Source organism: Lepisma saccharinum, chromosome 9, assembly GCF_977018435.1.
Source record: "Lepisma saccharinum chromosome 9, izLepSacc3.1, whole genome shotgun sequence".
NCBI classification, from domain to species: Eukaryota; Metazoa; Arthropoda; class Insecta; order Zygentoma; family Lepismatidae; genus Lepisma; species Lepisma saccharinum.
The window spans coordinates 69,904,224-69,931,339 of record NC_139237.1 but is presented as its reverse complement, the minus strand read 5'-3'; the positions used below and the strand labels follow the sequence as shown (position 1 = coordinate 69,931,339).

General features: G+C 42.6%; 1 protein-coding gene across 3 annotated transcripts in view; it reads right to left on the bottom strand.

Annotated features, from left to right (window-relative positions):
- Tpst (tyrosylprotein sulfotransferase) overlaps nucleotides 1–27,116 on the bottom strand; it is a 420,927-nt gene that overhangs the window by 72,044 nt on the left and 321,767 nt on the right. For all 3 annotated transcript variants that reach the window (XM_083128367.1, XM_083128369.1, XM_083128368.1), the window contains one exon: nucleotides 3,534–3,577. The gene's annotated coding sequence lies outside the window, so the exon portion shown is untranslated. The remainder of the gene's footprint in view (nucleotides 1–3,533; nucleotides 3,578–27,116) is intronic.

The window sequence follows — 27,116 nt, the reverse complement described above, 5'->3', positions numbered from 1 at the left end:
ACGGGAGATGAGGATGGACAACCAACATGAGTTGCAATAATACAGAGGAAGGTATGGATATATTTTTATTAAAAAAATTAAACTTTCAGAAAAAGAAATATTTTTCGGAAGTTCTCTCGCCTTTCTTGAGAAACTTTGATACCAAACTCTCATGATGCGATTAAGGTGATTTATAGTTTGTTCTGTCTTCAAATTTCGATGTCGAATTTCTCTATCTTTCTTGTCGCAATTGTTCCTACCAAGTTCGTCCACATAAATCTTCAATCCTTGCAACTGCCTCTCACAGCAGTTACATATCTCTGATGTCTGAATTTCAGAATGCAATACGAATTTTTGTTCCGTGGTAGTGGTGAGGATTGGAGAAAATCGAGACACAATCAGAAAAGGGGGAATTAGTCTTTGCATGGCTCATTTTCAAGGGAAAATGACAACTACAGACTTGTAACATGTTTTTAACGTTAATGATGGTGATGTTTCATTACAGTTTAATTTTGTCATGTGTTGAGGAAATATCAAACTGAAAGTTCGAATTATGCTATGTTCGTGACCGGAGTTAATGGTACGTACCAACCGAGCATTTGTATTACCTTTCCAACAGAAAGACAACTCACTCGAGATTGACCTGACCCCCAGAATAGGTATTTGATAGTTTCACACCACACAGCGCTCGGAAATTGGAACGTAACAAGAATGAAAGGGAACAATGGACAACCTCCAATCGCAGCCACGTATTTGCGAACAACGACGAATCAAGATCGTACAATTTAAGCAGTTTCTCCTCCGCGCAGGAATTTCTTGTTTGCCGTGGTGACACCAAATCAGATCAGGAATTCCGACGAGCGTCTCAAGATAAACAAAAGGAGAGGCAGGAAATCCAATAACACTCAAGAGTAAGAGAAAAGACCATTCAGTCAGTAGTAGCAGCGAGTCCCCTAACGGAGATGAAGACATCATCGACTTGATATAGAAAACCTCGCACTAGGCGTGCAACTCAGCACATCTGTGTCCCTGCATTCCCTAATATTTCATGTGATTCTGAACACACCAAACCTTCTACAAGTTCATTAATACTTCGTTCTTCTACAAAGTCCGAGAAGGTTCCCTATTGTATCAGAGTTCATCGATGCTTCGTTATTCTACAAAGTTTCCTATTGTACCACAGTCCATTAACACTTTGTTATTCTACTAACTATGCCAAGGTTTTCTATTGTATCAGAGTTCAATAATACATATTTATTCTACAAAGTTAGCCGTGATTCTCTATTGTATGAGAGCCCATTACCACTTCGTTATTCTACATGCAACGATTTCCAATTGTATCAAAGGTCATTAATACTTTGTTGTTCTACATAGTCCGACAAGGTTCCCTATTGTATATAAGAGTTCATCGATGCTTCGTTATTCTACAAAGTTTCCTATTGTATCAGAGCCCATTAATACTTCGTTATTGTACAAAGTCTGCCAACGTTTGCTATTGAGAGCATTAATACCTCAGGATTCCTTCGAAATTGATTTCATATTGTCTCATGGTTCACATATACTTCATGCTTTATAATCTTAGTTCCTTAGTTTCTCAAGTTTCATACAAAGTCTTCTATTGAATTAGACTTCCTTAAAACTTCCAAACCTTCTCTCGAATAGTTCGCTATTGTGACAAAATATTCGAAGCCTTCAACAAATCTGATTGTTCCCTCTGGAATCCATATTCCTTGATATTTCAAGCCATGTACATGACTTGCTAGTTTCCTATCTCTATCTGCATATTTCAACCCTATTTAGATTATTATAGTGGTCGAAACTTTCAGAATTCCCAGGTCGGTACACGCTCTCTGTAGCTCGTTGCTACAAATGGATGGGAGGAACAAACGAAACCAGATCAATCCGGCCGATCTGGACAAAACCACCCACTTTTGCTGCAGTTTCCAAACTGGAGGAAAGGGAAGGAACAGGCTTACAATAGCTTCTACCGTAAATTACCGACATCTCCCTCTCGCAGAACGACCATAAAGCTCCAATTCGACCACAGGTGGAAGTGTCACCTTCTCTTCCAAGATCAATACTGACCACGGGACCAACGGGGAAACTATTGAATTCGTCCAAAGCTCCGCAGATCCCGTTGCCAACCAACGAACTGGTTGCCATAGAACGGAGCGGGAAGAAGCAGCTCCGCCACGGGGGGTATTAAGGGGTTGACCTGAAGAATGTTCGGGGAGATCAATATTTCGTTCCTATTAGCGCCAGTCGGATAATATATGGAGAGGGCGAGCTCCTGAGGGCGATCGAAGGAAAGTTACAACGGACATTTCTCATGGTTTTCACCAAGCATTGACATCAATTTCCCTCGTTCCTTCATACCTCCTCGTCTCTAGAAGGTTGGAAGGAAGTGAGAGTGGAGGAGATGTGCTGACGTTGTCTTCTAAATCGTAGAGCTACTCATGGTACGCTCTGGAAATCCACTAAAAAGGATGGAAAATTTCGTCGGTTTCCCAGTAATTTAGCTTAAGGGCCATCTAAAGGATGAAGTGGTTGCTGGTAGTGGCTAATTCTGAAAGTTGAAACTGCCCATCCAATATTTTCCGAATGAACTTCAAGGTTTTCCATTTCTTCCTCTCTATCATGAAGGACACTCGAGCAACGGAAGGATAGGCAGCGGTATCGAATTATTTTAGGGATGTTCTCGGATGCGTTGCCACACAGCCAAGTTGGCATGAAGAGAGAAAATACACTACCTGTTGAAGGGAGTGAAATGAAATAAAAACAATCCCTAGTCAAACCAAAGTTCAAGTCCACTCAGTGAACAGATATGCTAATTGGGAGCGGACATATGTTTTCACCGAGATTTGTACCATTAAAACATACTCTCGCTGGAAAAGGAATCTCCAAGGCCTTAATTACACGTGTCGACATAGGTTCGGTTGTTTTGTTGCCTCTAAACACGTAATTCCGGCATGCTGGCTCCGAAAAAGAAACCAATTTTTACCCTTCGTGTACAGCCTTTGCAGAAAACAGCAATGTATTCATTGCCTTATTTCAACAATAAAATGTGTGGTTCCGTTCCGTTGCTTTCCAAACGTTGACTCTGCCTAGATGGTGCAAAAATATTGATTTTCTATATTACAAATCCTTAATTTTTGAATCATAAGTGAAAAAAATACAAGTAATTTCGAGTACATAGCGTTATGTACCAAGCCATCACGAAGGTCACATCATACACCTGTATGCAGCAAAATCATTGGGGGGCCACTCCGATGGCGTAGTGGTAACCTCGTAGACTTCTAATCAAGGGGTCCTTAGTTCAATATTCCATTCCTATCCAACTTTAAACTGCCTGTACAGTCCCGATTACCCTATCTGTGCATAAACTGGACCTGAAAGCTCAAACACAAAATCGCTGGGAAATATTTTTTAATACTCAGCAAACGAAGAAAGCAATTTTCTCTCAAGATTTGCAAACGACTTTTTTGAAGAGGTGGTTTGAAATCGAACTTGGATGGCGCCCTATGAAGATTTTTAAAAACATATACTGAACTTACCAAAATATCCCAGTTGATGGTGCCGTGAAGACCAAACGCTCCACCTATAAAGAAGAAAAGGGAGTTAGTACAATTAAAGATATATTTATAAGCGTGTACACACACCCAACTACATCTCCCTGTCAACATTTATGCTGGCATGATGCGACTTCCATAGCAATGAATAAAGGCCCTAATTGTAAAACAGTCATGGCCATATATATGTTCACGAATGAATACAAAGACTTTCACTACAGTTCCCAGTGACTACAATGTCTGGGAGGTCTACAATTTCATAAATAACAAAATTCCCTGATTTTTCCAGACCAAATCATAAGGGCAATTGATGCAAATGAACATGTCTGGAAAAAGAAGGACACTATATATTTAGCTAAATAGTCACACTTACAATCCCACTTAAAAAGTTTTAGAATATTAACTTCAAATATAAAGGTAATAATGTGAAAAGAAGCAGAACAGGGTCTCTATGTAATACCTGAAAATGTATTGACTAATGATTAAAAATAATTGTTCTCTAAATGAATCAATAACAATTATTGATTGATTGATTTGCTTTATTTTACTTCGCTTTTTGTGCCACTTTTGGTTAATTTGCGAAGATGAGTGATGATATGATGAAATTGATGAATGGACACTCACAAACATCCAGGTCGGGATCCGAACCCGGGACCCCTGGCGTCGTAGTGCGATGTGCTAACCACTCCGCCACTGGGGCCGGCAATAACAATTATTGTGCAAGCAAAATTAAAGTGCAGGAGGCTTTAGAAAGAGCGTTTCGCGGGCTAACAGCAGACGTCGCTCGCACACTATTGCCGATACTCTCGTGTCGTCTGCTCCTCAGCCGAAGAAACAGGCCGAGGTAGCAAGAGGCAGAGGTCACTCACCCTTCCAGAAGGGTGCAGCGACCTAGCTGTGGCAACCGGGCTCGCTCATTCGCGGACCTGATTGGTTCTCGCAGACACGCCCCCATATTGTCGTCTGCTGTAAGCCCGCGAAGCGATCTCTCTAAGGCCTCCTGCACTATAAGTAATAGGTATATTACTCCAGATAACCATTGATGCTACCCCTCTAAAAAATTGTAACAAGAAAGTGTTAAATGCCAAAAGCTATTTATTGTAATAAATTTCTACATTATGAAGAGTTCAAAACATGACCCCTTTTCATAGAGTATTTAACAAACAATTTCTACTGTAACTACAGGTAGTACTCTGCATCTGAAGTATAGTTTGTCCACAGCAAACTTAAAATTTCTTGCGCGTCTTTTTTCTTCTAAATCCTTGATTTTTCCAGAAAAAAGAGTAAATTTCCCTAACATTTCCATGACTTTTCCAGAAAAAGTAAATTCTCTAATTTTTCTAGGTTTCACAGACTGGTAGACATACTAAATGTAACTCCAGATATCTTAGCCCAGGACAGAACACACTGCATCGTTCAGTGGTGACGCGAAACATCGACTGATGAGATGATACACTGATGCGATTACCTAACACCATCAGGGCACTTGCCTTACATTCGTAAACATTATGTTTGGCGAATCTCCATAAGACCAAAGAGAGGTTAGGCCACATGACTGGGGTTCGAAATTCTTAGTGGCTTCTACCTATCAATTTTTCTGGCTACCACCAACCATTCAAATCATTCGATAGAATTACAGAATTGCGCCATATCAGACTTGACGTCGTTATATGAGAAAGAAATATTAGTTTTAAATTAAATAATTTAAACGTCGTATTACATGAATTAGGTGGGGCGTAACATGCACTATATTTTGAATGTTAGGTTGAAGCTTAGGGCTCCACCCGAAGCTTTTTCTTGTGTGTGAAGATAAACATACAAGGTATTACTCGATCCCCGAGAACAATTTTACTTCATTGAAAGCAAGAAAAGTTAAATTCTAAGTATTTTCTTTCTAAGTTATCAGTCGGTATCATAAATATTTTGTAAATTTTACTTAGAATATTGTGTAATACATAGTTGATAACCCAATTTACAAATTCTTCTACTGATAACATACTGCACCCAATATTATTTATTTAAAATATGATTCTTAACCTTTATTTCTCTTTTCCTTGTAGGCTTATATTCTGGTAACACACTGTAGTAGTAGCAGCATGTTTTTAAATATATTCTTCAGACACTGAGACATAACCGAAATAGTATTAAATATGCTAAAATTTTGTTTAATCAGAAATGCGAACTACGAATTTTAAGTTGTTTTTTTTTGTATCCTCATTTCAAAATTTATAGGAGTAAATATCAAAATCAGCATGGCAGAAGATGACGCACATAAAAAGTCGGTGCTTGGTAGTGTCGGGGCAGCCAAACCACAATTACCTATGACGGCAAAATACAGTTACGGGGATGCCTGTCGAATCGGAAATTTCGATAAAAAGTCGAAATGTTTATGCAACTGGCGTACACTAAACATACCGGCATTTACTACTTTGGGAAAAACGAAAAACAGCGATACAAACGCTGGTAGACTGTGCATGAAAACAGACTCTGCAAGCGCGATTTGCGGCTACTCTGAACAAATCGCTGCTGAGAATGGACCATTATTGGCGACGAAGCGGGGTTTCATTTTAACAGCGCAGCTAATGGATTCCACGAGCGAGTCCAACGCGCCGGAAAATCCCGTATTAAGCCCAGGAAACACGAAAGCCGTCGAAGCAGCACTTCGTTAAACAAACTACAGAAACCTTTATGCACGATAAAATAATAATAAAAAAAAAACACCAGCGTGATGAACATGGTGATAATGTCCAGGTTTCAAACTAACCAGGATCAGTTTTCAAAGCAGCATATAGCTCCCAAACGATAGATATCGGGATATTCGGATTACGGATAAATAAACACCCCTTATCCGGATATCTTAAATCTGTAAAAACGTATACAACGTTCGGATTGCCCCAAGGTACCCATTGCTCAGAGCCGCTTTATGCAGGTACAAATCGGGGAAAATTCCAGTCGGGCATCGAACCCAGGGCTCCCGCCTGACATTCAGGGTAGCCTGCATTTTAGAATGTAGATGTCCCATTTATATTGCCGGCGACTGAACAGTCCCGATTAGCCTGCCTGTACATAAAATATAGGGGAAAGTAAAGTAGCACAGTACCGGACACCTAAGGTGTGTAAATTATTTTTCGGACGCTATATTGTTTATTGAAAAAGAAAAATGACCAAACGATGGATACACAAGTTATTTATTAGCTATCATGAACACAAATGTTAAGACGCAAAGGAAGTGACAAAAATAAGTGGTTGTAAATTAAGTGAAAATTGACAGATTTAAAAATCAGGCTTCCAGTACCGGACAGCAAACATGAAGTCATTATCATCAAGATTAAGAAACATTAAAAGTGCGCAAATTGTGTTTTCTTATAAAATCACTCCTAGCAATGGTCACAAATGTAAAAGAAAATATGTTCAGTATCACCACAGTCAACATGGGTCCACCCAGAACCCAGTCGTCATCAAAAGTCTCTTGGCAAATTATGCATGTAGTTTGATTTGTACTAGCTACGTTTTCATCAGTATGTAACTGTAGTGTCTGTTGAACTCCAATTGAGACCTCTTGTCCTGGTGCTGACTTTCTTCTTGTCTAGTATGAAAACTTTGCCATGTGTTTGCTATGTTGGCAATTCGGTTTGTTCCAGTTGCTTCACTCTTTGCACCTGTGTGTTCTCCTAAAAAAAATAGTTTCAGAATTTGCTTCCTTTGTTTGGCTTCGGCTGCTTTAATTTCAAGTTTTATCTTGTAGGGGGTTGACGTCAAAATTTCACTTGTTTCACACCTTCCTTTTCTTTCAATCAGCCTTCTCTTAGAATTTTTCTGAAACTGGGGGAATTTCATTGTTGACATGACATATTACACGTGGGAAGTCGTTGGTGGATTGGTCGAGTTCGTCCGTGAGACGTCTGAGGTGCTGCGTCTAAATGAAGTAGGGCTATCGTGATTGGATTGTGTTCACAGGAGATGAGTGTCCATCGTTAAGAGAACCATCTCTTTCAAGTTGAAGATGATCTGAAGTAGACACTGTGGACGGTCCAGGTGCAGACTCTGAAGGAACCTCAGGTAGGCCTATGCAATCGTGAAGTTCACGTGTTGAGCAGAGGAAGTCTACATCGGAGAAGACATTCCGGTTGAAAGGAAATAGTCCTGTGCATGAACTTACTTGTTGAGTGTGAATGCTTTTGGACCAGTGTAACGTGTAACCGAGAACTGATTATCAGGGTTCCTAATCGGCAATACATTTATCCTTATTTTCTCTATTGCACTCTTCATGCCTTCTTTAGTTCACTTCCCTTTCTCTTTTTCAATCATTATGTCATATTCAAACTGACAAAAAGATAAACGTCCATTACACAATTCAAAGAAGAACGGCCTTTACTTTCTTCTGTCCGGTACTGGGAGCAAACCTACCGTCCGGTACTGCGCCACATACGGAATTCGCTCACAGACGACACACAGTTAACATTGGATTTCGATCTTAATCATAAATTAATAAATACCCATTACGATTCATGAAAGTCACCGTTCAGGAAACATAGTCCCGCTGCAAATTATCTTCCGTTGCCCAATTTCATCTTACAACGTGCAGAAACTGAAACACAATGGCCCGTTGTGACGTAATCTGTGACTTCGATTACTCCAACTGCACCAGTAGCACCAAACAGGCGTGTCTTACATTTTCATTGCTGTACGTGTATAACATCTAGCGGGGATACAGAAAAACGGTTACTGTCCGGTACTGTGCAACTCTCCGCTACTTATAGTTAAATTTATCTCACTTTACGGCAATAAGCAGACTTCAGTAGCAACTTTTCAATAGGAAGTTATGCAACACACACAACGTATTGCAGAGAGCCAGTATTTCACGATCTAGGTGTCCTATTTGTATTGCTTACGGTTTGAAGTGGGATCCGAATCACTACACGCCTCCAGCGGGTATGGAACCCGGGACCCGTTGGTTACAAGGGTTTGACGTTACAACTAAACGCTCGGAGAGGCCTCGAAAATTGAATTTAAAATCAATTTCAGGTAATTTCTGGAAAGAATACACACAGTCTTCTTCCCTTCCTGTTTTTGCTGGATGTTCTTGCTTATTGCACTCATAACATTCTATTTCGAAGATAACTGCTTTTGAGTGCCTACTGTGGAATGTCCGAAAGGTGCAACACCGTACTTGAAGCGAACATCCTCCGAGAATGGTCTGGCAGTTCAGTCCTGAAGCCTTGAACCGAAAGCGAAAATCTTTCGAATTGCACTTCGACAGAAGCGCCAAATACGATCAGAAGGTAAAACTAAGAACACATTGTTTTCCCGCGTTACAAATACTTATTTTTCACCATATAAATCACATAGCATTTTCAAAACTTCTTTCATTTACATTTCCACACAACAGAAGAACTACAAGCAACACCTTGTTGACTTTCGAGTTCCAAAGTTTCAAACAAATGAACAAGTATTCAAGTCTGCATTGTTGCTTACTGCGTGCTGCGGGTTCCATTGCTCGTTTAATTGACGCACTGGGTGACGTCACTTCCGACAAGACCATACTTCAAGAAAGATCTCTCGCACACAGCTTATGACAAATCTGTTGATGCTCATCAAATTTAGAGCCTGTTTTGTATTTTCGGTACCTTTTTGAGTGCCAATTTTGAGACTTTTTATTGTGTATTGATCCTAAGCCTATAGTGATAAGTCAAAGAATCGCATCTTTCGCCGCCCGTAAACAGCAGTGAGGAAAGGAAGACTACCGACAATTGAACCTGTGATATTTTCATTGTAAGGTTATGACAGCAAACAAGCATCGAAGCAAAAAAACACCAACCGTGCCACAGTGATCAGTAGGGCTAGGATCTTTACCTTAGCATATTTTTTTTTTGATAAGGATGATGTGTTCCCCAATCATATAGAAATTCATATTATGAAAAAAAAACTAATTAAGTTAGGGCACTTTTTAAGGGCATATTTTGGCATATTTGGCCATTTTTGCGTGATATAGCATATTTTGATGGATCTTCGGTCATATTCAGCATATTTTTGCATTTTCAAGAAATATACAGTCATTTTCGAAGTGGATTCGTTCTTTGGGACTGTAGCAAAATCTTTCTCATTTTTATTTGAAAATTTAGAGAAATTATTCATTGCGCATTGCAACTGAGGGCACATAAAGTGAACTAAAAATAATACATATGTGAAAATATCTCAGCATTTAGATATTGATGTTTGAAACAGTCCAGTTATAAGGGCATATTTTTCAAATTATACAGCATATTTTGTACAATTTTAGGTCATAAGAGCATATTTCATTTGGCATATTTTGGTGATTTTTAGGTCATAAAAATTCTAGCCCTAGTGATCAGTATAAGCAACACCGTGGCGCACGAACGGGCGATACTACACACAGTTGAACACAAGGGGAGCTAGCGGAGGTGGGGCAGGAGGGGGGCACTTGCATCCCTGAGATATCCAGAAAGCCTTCATACAAATTAAATTTTGAAATTGTATCGTGAAAACATAGACGAGGGTTCAGTGAAAAACAGCAAACTAAGTGACTATGCAAATTATCCTTGTGCTGGGGAGGCTTTGCGACAATTCTTCTAACTGGGGGAAAGCATCACGGCACGTTTCCCAAACTTTAAGCACGACTGATCCCCCCCCCCCCCCGGGAAAAAAATCCTGCGGGCGGCTTTGATTGAACTTCGTCGAAAACAAATTCCGTCTGAGCATGGGTGTTCTCTGTGAGGGTCCGTCATAATAACACATCCGCATCGACGGCAGGAAACAAAAACAAAAGAGCAGAAAAGCGAAGTAAATCAAACCAACCAATCATCCAAATGAAAAACATTCCTGCGCCATTATGCCATACAGCCGATCAAAAGCCTCAATCTTACCTTATGGCAAGAATTGGGAGTGCGAGCCTGTAGACGGTGAGCACGTTGATATGACGTAATCAGATCTTCTCCCCGTCGATGTGGAAAACCGTCGGGCTATCCACTCTCCGCCCTGCCAGCTGTTGGCTTCAGCTTAAAACGAGTATGTTCCTTCTGTGGCGTGCGTGTGCTCTTGCGGTTCAAGTGCGCGTGCAACATCAGCTTCCTCCCCTCCGCCCCAAGACATCGCCGTTGAGGTTGCGCGGGCTGAATGAGCGGATCTACGCAATGTTTCCAACCGCACGGACAATTCTATAATCTTGGGGATATTTTTGGTAAACGGATGGAATTACTCAGTAAAAAACAAAACGCAGGGAAGGGGGTGTATTTAACTGTTGACATAGTAGTAGTTCGCCTTTCTGCCACTTTTGGCTAATCGCGAATATTAGAATGAGTGATGATAGGATGAAAATGATGAAGGAAGAAGCCCAGGCCTGGGTTCGAACCCGGGACCACTAACGTCCTATCCCGCAGTGATACACTCCGATTACTAACGTAACAAACAAGTTCTTTCGAGATGCTTTATGGGATTGGAGCAGTGATTTATTCCTAATTTTCAACCTGAAGGGGTACCCTTCAATCTCGCCACCGAAGGTTCAGGGTTCGAGTCCCGGCCTGCACGTGGGTGTTCCCTGGGGGTATCCTGTACCATCACTTTCATGTAATCACCACTCTCTCGTCGTCGCTATTAGCCCCAAATGGAAGAAAGACGACGTGAAATATAAATGCAAATACAACCCGAGGAGTGAGGTCGTTTACGGAAGGGGTGGGGAGTGAATTTTGTGTATATGACGTTGATCACTGAACTAGTCAATGTGTCATCTTGTGCCATTATTAGAAACAATATTTTGGTTTATGTTTCGGGGAAGAGAAGGAGTACGCCTCCAATTACCAGGAATTTTGAAAACATTTAACCCTCCTAGAACCCACTAAATATATTGCACCCACTGCTACTTCTAAATTTCTAAATCAGATGAATGTCTTACCTTTTGTTTATTATTTGTGGAAACATGTTTTATTTGTTTTGCGTTCAAGTCAGTGGCGTACACTGAATCCAAGATCTGGACTATCTCATTATGTCACGTGGTCCTAGGATATGAATAGAAATAAATTTGCAAACTCGTAAGAAATCAGGTTGCCAACTCGTAAGAAATCAGGTTGCCAACTCGTAAGAAATCAGGTTGCCAACTCGTAAGAAATCAGGTTGCCAACTCATACGAAATCAGGTTGCCAACTCGTAAGAAATCAGGTTGCCAACTCGTAAGAAATCAGGTTGCCAACTCGTAAGAAATCAGGTTGCCAACTCGTAAGAAATCAGGTTGCCAACTCGTAAGAAATCAGGTTGCCAACTCATAAGAAATCAGGTTGCCAACTCATACGAAATCAGGTTGCCAACTCATACGAAATCAGGTTGCCAACTCATACGAAATCAGGTTGCAAACTCATACGAAATCAGGTTGCCAACTCCAGAATCAGCATCATCTCACTGATATGAATAATCTACTTACAATTTCTGACCGATTTTTCTCCTGAATTTTATTCTCTAGACTTCAGGCTTCGCAGATATCCTAGCTAGCCTAGAAGATACGCTTCTGGTTCAAGTGCGGATTTGGACAATTAGTCAAACGTTGCAGACAAGTGGCGATAAATAACCATTATACAAGAACAATTACAAGAGCCTCCCCGATAGCATAATGGTAACGTCGTCGCCATGTGAGTGAGTACCTAGTGAAGGCACATAGTGACTCGGATCTCACTTTAAACTGCAGGTCCACTCCCGATGAACCTGTATGAGCATAAAGAGGACTTACAATGTCAAACTCAAAAACAGTTACAGCTGATGTAAAAACATGCTTTGGCCAAGGCGATTTTTGGTCATTTCGGAGATGGTTGGCAACACTTCATCGCCATGGTGATGCGAGATTCTAAAAGTTTAATATACCCCTTCTGTGTTTCGCCATCAGCGTGCAATCAGCAGAAATTTCCCAGGTAACTTGGAGAGGGGGAGGGAGGGGAATAAATAGCATTTCATTGCGGTGGATTTATCCCTTGCTAATTTTGTCCGCTTTCAACGCCACCAGCACCAGACAATTGACGCTTTGACCTATTCCACCGCGATTTTAATTAAAATTCCTCACATGCCGGTCATTTTTTTTTAAAAAAAATTCGGGCTGTTGCAGCAATTAGTGCAACGCTGCAGCTAATGTCTTTCACGCAGGTGCGTGAGGAGCTGAAAAAAAATAGCAACGCACCTGCCAACGGAATTCTGGGAAAGAAAATTAATGTCGGATGGAGCACAAGGCAAAACAAATAAAGAGGTAATTAAACTCGAAAAGCAGAGAAATTAAATTCAGGAGAGAGCGATGGACTTGCAAATTGTAAACACAAGGACTCATTTGTGTTTGGTATTTACACTCCTCCGTGGTCGTGCTGTCTAAGGCACCTTGCTTTGGACGGCGGGTTCGGTCTCCAGGAATTTTCGGGCTGTGTATAGGGCCGGTGACAATCCACCATAGTAGTGCAGGTGCACCGGTTCACCAACCGAAAGTGGGGCTCGGTGGGGCTCGCCTTAATGGTTTGCTCTTGTAAGGCATAAGCCCCATTTTCTCGCAGTGTTGCCAACACCTTACTCGAAAAAATCACCAAGGTTTTTTTTTGGTCTAACCTAACCTAAAGCAAGGAGCTGGCAACCTTGCTTGAGGCTTACCTTACAGTGCATAAAGCAATTTTTGCCAACCTACTGGTACTTTTGCCATAGCTTTTTACAAAAAAAAGAGAGAGGAGAGAGAGAGAGGGGGAAGAGTTAAACAACCGACAGCTGCCAACACCTACCTACAGCTTTTTTTTTCTTGGTCTAACCTAACCTAAAGCAAGGAGCTGGCAACCTTGCTTGAGGCTTGCCTTACAGTGCATAAAGCAATTTTTGCCAACCTACTGGTACTTTTGCCATAGCCTTTTACAAAAAAGAGAGAGGAGAGAGAGAGGGGGAATTAAACAACTGATAGTGCTGCCAACACCTACCTACAGCTTTTTTTTTTCTTCCTACTTAGCAAAAGCTACTACTTTTTTTTTTAGGCTTAGCCAATTTATATACTGGCGTAACATACACACACTAAACAAGGAGAGCCGGCAACAAACACGCACTGCCGTAAAAAAAAGAGAGATGGGTGGATGGCAACACAGTATGTGTGTGCGTGTGTGTGTATAATATGTAGCATTATTAACTAGAGTGTGTTGGCAACCCACTTACAACTAAAAAAAATAGAGATGCCAACGTTGCTGTAAGATGAAGAGAGAGAGAGAGATTTATGGCTGGCAACAGTGGTGAGCGATGTCCTCCCTCTTCTGTGCAATATGATATTATGATGTTACTGTAGTTTTTGACGAGGATTACGAGTTAACTAAAAAACCTGCAACTAGAGAGAGTTGCCAGCACACACACGCTGTTGTAAGAGAGATGGATGACTGGGAGGGGCAGCATTTCTGGCTATTCACAGTGGCGGATGTACTTCCTGTTTTTTCAAAAGCTAACAATAATGATGGAATTTCATGCTGACAGAGCGGATTTCTACTAGTCCACGTTGTTAACCTACATATTACTCCTCGACTAATAAAACTAGAAGCTCGAGGGCATCAGGTCCTATTTTTATTGTGAGCTGCAAGGAGAACATTGTGATTGTGATTGAAATTAACTAGCGTGAGTAAATTTGTTTGTTAGCTTGCATGAGTTGGCTTTGTGTTATATAAATAGGTAGTGTTGCTTCTGTGAGTTGATTCTGTAATAGCCAAACAGATGTAAAGGAATTGTAGATAAAAGGTAAAACTCTCTACAAAAGCCAAACAATCCTTAAGCATATTGTGGAAGGAATATATACTCGCAAAGCACGCAAAAAGAGAGAGAGAAAGTATACAAGTTTTGAGTGTGTTGCATGTATCTCTCTCCTTTTTTTTCTTGCTTTTTTTATATATATATATTTATTACATATTACTATATACATCAAGCATATGCAAAATAGCAATATGCGGGGTGTAAGAGGGCGACTTTCTGGTAAGGCGCCCAACAGTTAACCTCACTTCCACGTAGTACACCCTGGACTGTAGAGTAACGAGGCTCTGGCGTCTGGCAGACGAGTATAATTTTGCGTGTGTTAGCCTGTTTTTTTTTTTGTGCGTTTGATATTTAGTGGAGGTACATAGTGTTTCGAATTTTATTATTATTTAGTTTTATACACAGAAAAGATATTAAACATAAAATTAAATAAAATATATCTAATTATGTTTTTTTTTATCACAACAAGCATTCATAAAAAATAGCAATAATGTGGTTTAAAGTTTTATAACGTAATTGCTACGTAAACAAAATGGCCGACTTGCAATGAGTGTGTCAAAGTTTTTTTAAGCCTAATTGCTATGTAAACAAAATGGCCGACTTGCAATGACTGTGTCAAATATGAATAGATTGAGAGATGGAAAGAGAAGTTAAATATGCTTAAATAAAGTGCTCCTCTGTGCATAGCACCATACCATAAAAGCATATAGGAAGACTGCCATGTTTATGCATGAAACTTAAATATACATATAAAATTAAAATATTTGGTGCTGACCACATCACATATTGCTGACTTTGCATTGTACTTTCCTATATTCACCTATGCACAGTAAGGCTAATCGGGACTAGGCCTACAGTTTTTTTTAAAGTAGGATCCGAACCACTATGTACTTTTATCGGGTTCGAACCTAGGACCTCTTGATTACAAGGCAACAACACAACCACCGCACTTTCGAGCCCTAGTGAATATGTAGGAAAAAACAACGGTATATACATAATCCAAAGTTGCGTGGTTCTAGGCCCCATAGGAACCAAGAAAATCAATGTCTTGGAAAAACATCTTAAGATATTTGTCTTAATCTTTAAGAAAGTCGACTTCCGGTCTGTCAAGATGTTACTTCCGGTCTGTCAAGAAAATTTTCTTAAGATATTTGTCTCAAGATGTTTTCCAAGATATTGATTTTCTTGTCTCCTAATTGACCTAGGATGATGATTTTAGGTTTGTTGGATAGGATTTGACGAAAACTATACGACTAGCAAATAAAATCGATTCCACCCCCTCAAGTTTCGAAAATATAGACAATTTTTTTATTTTTTGAGAAACTTGATTTGCTGGCTTAGTTTTTACCCTATTTCGAAAATTTTAATAACATTTGATAAAAAATTGAATGTACTCTACAACCTATTGGAAACATAATAATTAGTGCTTACTGTTTTCGAGTTATTTTAAATTTAAATTTCAAGATGTAATTTCTAAGTTGTTTTGTAACTCGTAAACTATGGGTCGTAGAAAACCCATTCTTGTTTTATCTGCTATTGCCCGACAAATACTATAAACACAAATAATGTTTATTGTTTGATTTAAAAAAAAAAAGATCGAAAATAACTTTGTTTTCTGAAAATAAAAAATGTGTGTATGGAAAAAAAATACGATTGTGTAATTTTTTATGATGTATGTTTGCATGTAAAAATAAGTATACCTGAAAGTCTTAGAATTTCAAAATAGCTATATATATATATATATTTGCTATTATATCAGCCAAAACAATAGAATATATATAAACAAGTACATTTTCATAGTTTCATACCTCTACTAGATTGGTAGAAAAATATACTAATGGGCAATAAAATCTGAAGAAGATTCGTGTCTAGCAAAAATAAGCTAAATAGAATTACACATGCATACAATATTTATTGTGCTTTTTTCTATCTACAATCATATTTTTCTTATATATTTTTTTAAATTTTTTTACAGGGTTTATTAAAGCACATATTTGAGGAAAACAACACCACCCATATATAAATAAACCCCTCAAACTAACACTAATTAGAATTAGCCTACAAAATTTTTCTCATAAGGCATTTCTTTGTAAACACTCTACCACCAACAGATCACATATAAATAAACATACCCCCCAAAAAAATGCGCTCCATGAAAAGTTGCCCTGTGTGCAAGAGAACCATATCAAGCAAACATTTTGCAAGACATTGTCGTACCTGCGTGCCAGGCAAGCATTTGGCTGCCACTGAACTATGTTCCGGATGTAATAAACACATCACAATTGCGTATGCCAAGAAGCATAAGCTTACTTGTCTAAGCAAAAGTACATCTGGGGCCCAGCCTTCGACCTCCACCAAGAGGGAGGCAGAAGCAGCCTCCATCAATGCACCACCCACGAAACGCGTCAAGCCTGCGATGAAAGCAGACCGGTCTGTTTTCGAGCGTTTGTTAGAGGACTTTGTCCTCACTTCGGAGGGCTCATGCGACGTGCGTAGCTTTTTGGAGAACGTGCAAGCCAAAATTATTTCCATCCTCGGCGATGCGCTTGCAACGCACTCCACCAAATTCTACGCATCGCTACGTTGGCAGTACAAGAAGCCGTCTGATGAAATTTACAGCTTCTGCCACAACACCAAGGCGAAGACGTTGCATCTGGCGGATGTCGATAACCTCGAGGTCATCTACAACCAGTTTGCCGAGGAGCTGGTGGCAAAACAAGAAGAACATCAAGCTAAGGGCTCGGGGGGTTCGCTGTGTGGCGAGCCTCACGAACTGTGCGTCAAACTTTGCAAGTTCGTGCCTCTCTCCGCCTCCAGCTACGTCCCCTTACCACCTACCATTGCGGCAAAGAAGACCGTCCTGAACATTCAGAACAGTGACGCCAAGTGCTTTCTCTGGTCGGTGCTTGCAGCGTTGCACCCTGTCCACTGGAAAAACCAGCCACACCGGGTTAACCACTACATGCAGTACGAGCCAGAACTGGAAGATGCCATGGCTGGGATCGACTACCCGGTGGAGGTCCCGAATATTCGAAAGTTTGTGGCCCGTACACACAACCCTCGGTTGGCCATCAACGTTTATGGCCTCACTGACAAAAATGTGGTGTACCCTATCCGGGTGAGCGATGTAGACGACGATGGTGCGCAGGAAATTCACCTTCTGCTCATCAAGGACGAGACCCATCACCACTACACCCTCATCCGTTCGCTCTCTCGGCTTGTTTCGAGCCAACGGAGCAGTGATAGTCACCACGTCGAGGTGTGTCGCAGGTGCTTGTCTACATTTCATAATCAAGAACAGCAGGATTATCAGCGCATCAGAGGTCCCAACATCGCTGCAGAGAAGCTCGCTCGCCACAAACTTTATTGTAATGCCAACGAGCCGGGTGTGGCAGTCTTGCCCAAACCTGGCGCCGTGGAGCGTTTCCGCATGCACGGTGCCATGGTGGAGCATCCCGCTATCATCATCGCGGATTTCGAGGCCTTCCTCAAACCCCTGTCCACTTGCGATCCAGATCCCGAAGTTTCCTCCACCACCCCTTACCAACTCCACGAGGCATCCAGTTTCGCATACGTTGTGGTGCGACGTGACCAGCACATCGCCCCCGAGCCCTACGTGTACCGTGGCCCCGACGCAGCCAAACACTTCCTCGAGAGGATGGTTGTCGAGGCCATCGAGATAGGGAAGGTACTGTTGGCCCCCAAGTCTATGCTCCCACTGTCCCCCGACGATCAACGTAGACACGACGAGGCCATCGCTTGCCCTGTCTGCGTCAAGGAGTACACCGCCAACAACCGTAAAGTCCAACACCACGATCACTTTAACGGTAGGTATGTTGGTCCTTGGTGCAACGGATGCAACCTCATGGCCCGGGACCCGCGCTTCACCCCTGTGTTTTTTCACAATGGCTCGGGATACGACTTCCACCATCTGGTGCCTCACTTTGGGTACGACGACATGCGAATCAACGTCCTGGCGCAGAACGAGGAGCGTTACATTAGCTTGAGCACCCTACCGTCGAGCTTCGCTTCCTCGACTCCCTGAGGTTCCTCCCAGCAAGCCTCGATGCTCTCGCAGGGAAGCTTAGCGACGAGCAAATGCTCATTACCTCCGGAAACTTTCCGAACTTGGACGCCGGCCTCTTCAAGCGTAAGGGGGTCTATCCCTACGAATACATCACAGACCCTTCCAAGTTCGCGGAGACGTCGCTATCTCCCCAGGCGAAGTTCTACAGTCAGCTACGAGGCTCGAACATCACCGACGAAGAATATCACCATGCCCCGTCCATGTGGCGCGAGCTGGGCTGTCGAACTCTCGGGGACTACCACGACGCCTACCTCAGACTTGATGTGACGCTTCTCGCCGACGTGTTCCAGACGTTCCGTGCGACCGCAATGAAGATCTACCAGCTGGACCCTGCCTACTTCTATAGTCTCCCCGGACTGGCGTGGTCAGCCATGTTTCTGGTGACGAAGATCGAGCTGGAGCTTCTTTCCGATTATGACATGGTGCTGTTTGTGGAACGCGCTATCCGGGGTGGCATGGTCCAGGTGTCGCAGCGACACTCGCGCGCCAACAATCACCACATGGCCACCGGCTACGACCCCTCACAACCGTCCAGCTACATCATGTACACGGACGTCAATAACCTCTACGGACACTCCATGATGCAGCCACTCCCCTTTAGAGGCTTGGAGTGGGCTGACCCCTCCAACTTTGACGTTGAAGGTTTCGACGATTCAGAACATGGGTTCTTCGCCGAGGTTGATCTGCAATTCTCCGAGAAGCTGCAGGATTTGTTCTGCGATCTTCCCCCTGCACCCGAGTTCAAGTGTCCACCCGATTCCAACCAGACGAAGCTCGTCATGGATTTCGAACCCAAGAAGAATTACGTCCTGCACTACCAGAATCTCCGGTGGTTGATGCAGCGAGGGGTCACGGTCCACGCAGTTCACCGCATCCTCAAGTTCGAGCATTCTCCGTGGCTGCGTCCATATATTGAAGTCAACACCAGACACCGCACCGCAGCCACGTCCGAGCTTGATAAGGATTTCTTCAAGCTCATGAACAATGCGGTGTTCGGGAAAACCATGGAGAATGTACGGAATCGTGTAGATGTGAGGCTAATATCAAACAAAGCACAATGTCGCAGGCTCGTAGCAAACCCGTTATTCAAATCGAGGACCATTTATAACGAACAGCTTGCTCTGGTGCATATGAGGAAGAGCGAGGTGATGCTCAACAAGCCAATTTATGTTGGCGCCTCAGTATTAGACCTGAGCAAGCTGCACATGTTTCAAATATATTATGGGAAACTACGCCAGCACTATAACGATAATATCAGCCTACTCTACACGGACACGGACAGCTTGGTGTACCACGTTCGCACGGACGACGCGTACGGGGATATAGCCACAGTTCCATCTTTGGTTAACCTCTTCGACACCTCGGGCTATCCCCAGCAAAACAAGTACGGTATCCTGGCCCGCAACAAGAAGGTGCCTGGCAAACTCAAAGACGAGAAGGACGGTGATGTAATTCTCGAGTTTGCAGGTCTTCGCGCCAAGGCCTATGCCATCAAAGCCGAGGGCAGCGTTACCAAGAAGGCCAAGGGTGTCGGCAGACAGGTGGTTCGGGAGCATCTTACATTCGAGGACTTTGTCGATTGCCTCAAGACCAGGTCGTCGGTTCTAAGAGCAGAACAGCGCATTCAGAGCGTCGACCATATCATCACCACAAACAAAGTTAGAAAAATTGCGCTGGATCCCGATGACGATAAGAGGTGCGTCCTCGAGTGTGGTATTCACACATTGCCTTGGGGGCATCGTCGTTTAGAAATAAATAAGAATTGCGCACAGTGCAAATAATTAGCACTCGCCACCACACACAACAATTTTCACTAACTCAAAAAAAAACAATTTGTTACTCAGTAAAAAAAAACACTTTGACTGTCATTACAAAAAAAACTTTGGCCGTATTCTTAAATAACCAGCATGCCTATGAATTTGTTCGGTTTCAAAAAACAGATCATTATGGAAACCATACCAGATCATGAAGTCTTACCTTCCGTGTTACCTAAACTCAACGGTCTGTTGATCATTCACCTCAACAGCATTTGGACGAAATTGGATGAAGACGTCGGCAAAATTTTTTACATCTTCAACAACAATTTACATTTTTACGAAATTCCGATCGACGGGAAACTTCGGATCACCGTGAATCCGGAAAACGTAGGCGAAATCAAAATTTCTACCGGCAAGAACATTTTTCGAATCAAGCACGACAAGATGCTTTCTAACATTACGTACGATGTGTCTGCAGGAGATTATCTTTACATGGAACTCCTCGGAGATTACGACAAACTCATTCCTCTCTTCGTAGAATTACGAATCGTCTATCCTATTATAAATAACCGTTAACCAAAAATGCCTAACGACATTTTCGGCAACACCAAGCGTGTGGACCACGCAGAAGAGATTCTCATGCTGGACGTTCGAGTTAAGAAGTTGAGGAGCGATTTGATCGCTTTGCAGGAGACCTTAAACAAAAGTTTAGAGTCGGAAATCGCTACGCTCCAAACGCAATGTCTTGATCCCATTCTGAAAATCGATTCCGAACTGAAAATGCTGATAAAAAATTATGTCAACGTACCTTCTTACGACAACGTTCAAAATATACAGTTGAGCGTTGATTCGCTTCAAAATGATTTGGCCAAATTACAGCAATTTCAATCGAAAAATGAAGATTTGGAAAAATTGAAACTCGAAATCGAAGAACGAACTTCCGCAATAGAAAAGAATTTCTCTGAACTTCAAACCGTCGTGAATGATATAGACGCAGAACGCTTGCATGTCGTCGTTTCCAAATTACAAGAAGAATTCACCGGCACGTTGGAAGAAATCAAATCCAAGTTACAGACTTTGGAAGATACCATGACGAACCTACCATCGTCGGACGAACTGCAGGTCATCGGTAAAAGCGTCGCGAACATAAAAATTCAATTGGAGGCGTATCAAGATTTCGAACACATTCAAACCACCATCGCTACGCTTCAGGCGTCACTGGAGTTGATCAACGAAGAAATTAAAAATATTCACGCTGAAGCGAGCGCGCTGACGAGCATACAAGACACGTTGAGCACGGTTCAGCATAAAATCGAATATTTAGAAAATTTAAACGTCGAATCCAATCTTGCTCATTTTCATCACGTACTGGACAACATACAGGGTGACTTGGAATCGTTACGGACGAGCGTGCCTTCGAGCGAAGATTTGGAAAAATTGAAAACGGCGGTGACGGCACTATCCGAATCGAGCGACATCAAAAGTTCATTGAGCGATCTCGAGAGTAGGGTGGCCAATCTCCCCACCTCCAAAGAATTGCACGCTTTGAAAAGAAACATATCTCGAATGCTGAAACGACTCGAAACGGAAACGGCGAACGTGGAACAGATTCGAGACGAAATTAGTTCGCTGGTGTCGACGCTGCCCACTTCGCAGAGCGTCGCCGACCTTCACACGCAGTTTACAGAGATGCGAAGCATCGTGAACGATCTTACCGAGAAGAGCTCGAAATTGAATCAAGTCGAGAACCTTCAGAACATCGTCGTCAACATCAGAGATCAAGTCGGAGTGCTGGAATCCACGCAGGAATCGACGCTGGCCTCTTTCGGTGCCAAGTTGCAAGAACTCAACGAAAACTACAAGCAGTTGAACGTAGAAGTGAAAATCAAACCGTCGTTGTCTGCCGTAACGGATACCATAGAATAAACTCGGACACGTTCACAGTAATCTGCTCGGCGTCGACACTAAATTCGCTAAACTGCATTCTCTGCAAGCCATCGAAATCAACAGCGTACCCAATCAACAGAGAATCTACACGTTCGTCGAAGGTAACAAACTGTACATGTTACATCCTTATCATCCGTACTACAAGTTTCTCCTCGATGGCACGATTCAGATAAACGAATTTTCGTACTGGTCTCACGGTAGAAAAGCTAGCGTTCCCACCATGACTTTGATATCGAATCGTGGTTTCCAGAAAGCAGGAAACATTCCTCTGGCACGTTGGAACGAAACGCGCAACATATATGAAATACACGAAGACGAAGATCTTACTGTTTTCGACGTGAGTGCCGGCGATAAGCTGATCATTCAAAACACGAGCGAGGTACCACCCTCTTTGAATCCCATCACGCTTGTGCTTCTCTTGAAACGTAATCTCTAAAAAAATGTCTAGGCAAGCCATCGTCGAAGAATTGCATAAACCTGCACGCCGCAACTACGAACGTTTGGCTGTGGTAACCAAGGGCATCGACGACCTCTGGCAAAGTGACCTCGTGGAGATGAGTAGCGGCAATTTGAAAAACGTACATAAATTGAACAAGGGCAACAAGTACCTCCTCACCGTCATAGACACATTTTCGAAATTCGCATGGGCTCTACCTTTGAAGGCGAAAACGGGAACATGCGTCACGGAAGCATTCAAATTAATTTTTCGCGAAAGCGGCGGCAGACAACCACGGTTTCTGCAAACGGACAAGGGGAAGGAATTTTACAACGCCGTATTCCAAAAGTTTATTCAAAAACACAAGATTCAACATTATTCGACCTTCAGTCACATCAAAGCCGGCATCGTGGAAAGATTTAATCGAACCTTGAAAACACACGTGGAAACGATTCACGCTTCGGGGAAATTACAAATGGGTCGACATCCTGCCGGAACTCGTCGACACCTATAATGATACGGTACACAGAACGATAGGCATGAAGCCAGTTGACGTTACCAAGTCTGACGAGCAGCGTTTAATTTCTACCGTTTACTGTCCAAAGTACACACCCACGACAAAAAAGCTAAATACAAAATTGGAGACCAGGTGAGGATCAGCAAATTCAAACGCACCTTCGAGAAGGGATTCACAAAAAATTGGAGCACGGAACTTTTTACGGTGGTTCGAGTTTTACCCGGAAACCGACACACGTATATAATAAAAGATAGTAGCGGCGAGATTTTGAAAGGAAGATTTTACGAAGAGGAACTCTCTAAAACGAAACACCCCGACACGTACCTCATCGAGAAAGTATTGCGTAGGAAAGGTGACAAACTGTTTGTCAAATGGCTGGGACTTCCGGAAAAGAGTTGGATCGACGCGAACGAAGTGATCTTGTGAGTACGTGGAACGTGGTGAAGCGTCTACCGGATCCGGAAAGTCAAACGAGAAAAAAAAAGAACGGTGAGTTGCTTCCCGACAGCATCCGCTGTCTGATCGTAGGTCCTTCGGGGTGTGGGAAAACGACACTGCTCGTGGACAATTTTCTCCTCGCACCGAATTGGTTAGATTGGAAGAACAGGCACCTGTACGTGTTCTCGAAAAGTTTGGAGCAATCCAAATACCAGCAACTGATGAAACTGTACGATGGTCTGGATATTGCAACGTTCGCCTCGGAAATAAAACCACTCGACGATTGTCGTGAAAATTCAGTCGTTGTGTTCGACGACGCCATCCTGGAAAATCAAAATGAAATTCGCAACTTTTTCACGCAAGGTCGTCACAAAGGAATGGATTGCTTCTACCTAGCTCAAACGTTTTCCAAAATTCCAAAACAGTTAGTACGCGACAACGCTAATTTTATATGTTTGTTTCGTCAAGATCACACCAACCTCAAGCACGCGTACGATGACTACGTAGGCGGAGACATGAACTACAATCAATTTTCGGAACGCTGCTGCTCTACTTGCTGGAACGGTGACGATTTCGGATTCGCGACGATCGACATGACGAGGAAACCCAACGACGGAAAATACAGAAACAAAATCAACGACTTTCTAAACGTTGCAACGTTGTGAGAAACGACGTATATAAATAACGTTATGACGAAACGAAAAATCGAAGACGAAAATCTCAAGCTTCGCGATTACCTCGCGAAACGCTTCAAAGGTTGGAAATCCGAGAATCGCGGATTCTACGAAGAGAAGAAACGTCAGGATCAACCTGTGATCGATGCCATCAGCGGTCTAGGTAAAGAAATTAAAAGTGTCACGGAACAAAATAAAAATTTGATCAACGAACTCGTACCGCTCGCAGCTAAAAGTTACGCTGTACCCACGCCCATTTCGAGCATTCCTTCGACACCGTTCGAACTGAAGGATGCACCGGCACGACGTCGAGCCATTGGTAGCACGTCGTCTTCGGATAAAATCGAGTTGGGATCTTTGGCACGAGACTACCTGAGCACGGGGAAGTTCGACAAGGATGAAGTGTTCGGATTGTATCCCAGCATGGAAACCAACGAAGGCGGTGGTGTGGTGTGGAAGATTGGGAAATCGAAGGTGACCTTCGAAGGCAACAACATTAAAGTTAATTTAGGCGAGAAGGATAGTTGGACCAGGTATCCGGGTACGGTGGGACTGTGGGAACTCGTTGCCAAAAAGCAGCCGAAAGATTACACCGACGAAGATTACCAGAGTTACAAGGAAATTTTGATCATGACGGATGCCTTGTACCAGAACAACGATGCCTCGCAGAATAGGGTGAAATCGAGCAGCGGCGAGAAGTACAGGAATCTCATCAAACCGATTTGGAACCAGGTCAAAACAGGCAGCGGCGTCAAACGCTACAACACGTTACCCAAAGAATTCGTTTGGGTGGACGACGTGAGGAAACTCGTGGACCGATTGTTGGTGATAGCCGGCGAAGAGAATGCAGGCAATCGTAATTTCTACAACGAGAAGGTTGGCATCGTGGACATGATCAGCACGAAACTTTCCAACTTCATCGTGAACGACGACAAGGGCATAGGTTACCTGATCAAAATCATCAACACGCTGCCTCCGAAATTTTGGAACGTGGCCGAAGGAAAGGGACTCGTGAACGACATCATCAACAAGTTACCTTTCGAGATGCATCTACCTGGCTACCAGTACTGCGGACCGGGTACCAAACTCGAGAAAAGATTGGAGAGAGGAGACAAGGGTGTGAATCCGTTGGACGCGGCATGCAAAGATCACGACATCGCCTACAACACCACGCAGACGGATCTGGACGCACGTCACGAAGCAGACAAAAAATTGGAACATGCAGCTTTCGAAAGGTTCGTGAGCAGAGACGCATCGTTGGGTGAACGGGTCGCCGCACTGGGTACCACCATCGCCATGAACACAAAACAAAAATTGGGGTGGGGTATATAAATAACATCCAGTAAAAAAAACAACATGGCTTGCATAACTGATTTGCCGCACGAACTACTATCTAAAATATTCAAAAAGGTAGTTAACGGAGATGTTAATAAACTTGTGATCATAGCTAAAATGACGCCGGCATTTCACATGGGATGCGAAATAGTTCTCAAGGACCGTCTTCGGGAGATCAGTGGAATGAGGTGCGGTGATCTCGACACACTTCTGTCGGCCGCGGGGGAGAAATTGAACGAGAGGTTGGACGAACTGTACGAGGCGAGGCAGGGGAGAAGACGGGACACCGATGATTGGAGAAAATCTAAGCAGGAGACGGAAGAAATCATCACGCACATCATCGCGTTTTCGGAAGCACGAACTTTCTTCCTCTGTTAAAAAAATATTCGATACAAAAAAAAAATCTCGTGAAAAAATATATATATAAATAACACACATCGTGAATAAAAATTAAATTTCTCTCTAACACCCTGAAAATTTTTCTTTGATATGACGAGTGAAAAAATGAGTGACCTCCAAGCATTAAAACAAATGCTAAATTTATCAGTCGAGTATGTAAAAATTCTGGAATTGGAAGTCGACAAACCTTACACGATAACTTCCGGTTCAATCGTTTCTACCCAGTATGGTCCCAAGGTGCGTCTGTTGCTCAACGGGCAATACAGTCTATTTTTACCAGATCGATACGCTATCATGTTATCCGACGAGAAGCTAGCTATCTTAATCGAGAACAAAACTCGAATCGTGTACAAGGGGACAAAGGAACTTCTTGGTAAGAAAACAAAGCATGTAATAGAATTTGTGTAACGGGGCTACGCGGAGTATATATAAAATAACATCCATTGAAAAAAAATCTCAGAACATTTATATATAAATAACATACCGTGAAAAAATAACACATAGAGCATCAACATGAAGCCCAAGGGTGTCGTGTACCAGATACCATATTCGAATCTAAAAAATCTAGGTGCCCTCGATGGGTTACTCACCAAGAAACAACGCGAGAAGAAACGTTCTTGCTTGTCGAAAGGACACGGAATGAAATTGCTGCTCAGCACACCTCAATTGAGACGCTTGCAGCGTTCGCGGAAACAGCAAAAGATCGGAGGTTTCATATTCAGCATCCCGGCCATCCTGGCAGCATTGGGGGCCGTTGGAAGTTTGGCTGGCGGAAGTGCCGCCATCGCGAAAACCGTCATCGACTCGAAGAAGAACAAGGCGGAATTGGAAGAACAGAAACGTCACAACCTGGCCATGGAGAAGAAAAGGGGGAAGGGCGTGATGAGAAAGTTTAAAAAAAAGAAACAACAGCACTCACCAACCGAGACATTGAATCTCTGATCGAACCGTTACGAATCAAACACTTCAGAGGAGTTTTCATGTCCGACTCGTTACCTTCAACCGTCAAAAGAAGAGAATGTGGAGTAGTCAACTTGGACGGTCAAAAAAATCCAGGCACGCATTGGATATGTTACCACAAAAATGATGATAAAGCATTCGTTTTCGATTCTTTCGGAGGTGTTCCACCTACAAATTTAGTCCATTACCTGAAAACGAACAAAACCTCTATATACTACAACGACGAACGCATTCAAGATTTCGGTGACGTGAACTGCGGTCATCTC